Consider the following 430-nt stretch of genomic DNA (forward strand, 5'->3'; position numbering starts at 1 on the left):
TCATATACGAGTTATTATAATTCCAAGAGTTCCCTTCCGCCGTCTCCCAGGCAACCGCCGCGTGATCCTGGACTTCACAAGGCCGGCCTGAGGGACCAGTTCCGGATGGAATGGCGATCGACGTCGACGGGAACCTGTGGGTGGCATCCTTCGGCGAACATCAGGTGATTATTCCTCTGTTAAAGTTACAAATGTTTTGATAAAAAAAGTTTATAGGACTGGAGGCCTGGAGTGTCTGTGTGTGTCAGTGTTGATGGCAATGCCTACTACAAATTGTTTAGCCTTACATTTTATTCTAGGAAATGGATCAATAATTTGTTCCTGTTTTATATTTGAGGAGAATGGGTAATACATATACACACTGTGGAACTATTCATCGTTATTTATACATTTTTCATATGTGCGCGTCTGCACCTCTTGTGCCTCGCCA

The sequence above is a fragment of the Penaeus monodon genome, chromosome 24, assembly GCF_015228065.2.
Source record: "Penaeus monodon isolate SGIC_2016 chromosome 24, NSTDA_Pmon_1, whole genome shotgun sequence".
Taxonomy (NCBI): Eukaryota; Metazoa; Arthropoda; class Malacostraca; order Decapoda; family Penaeidae; genus Penaeus; species Penaeus monodon.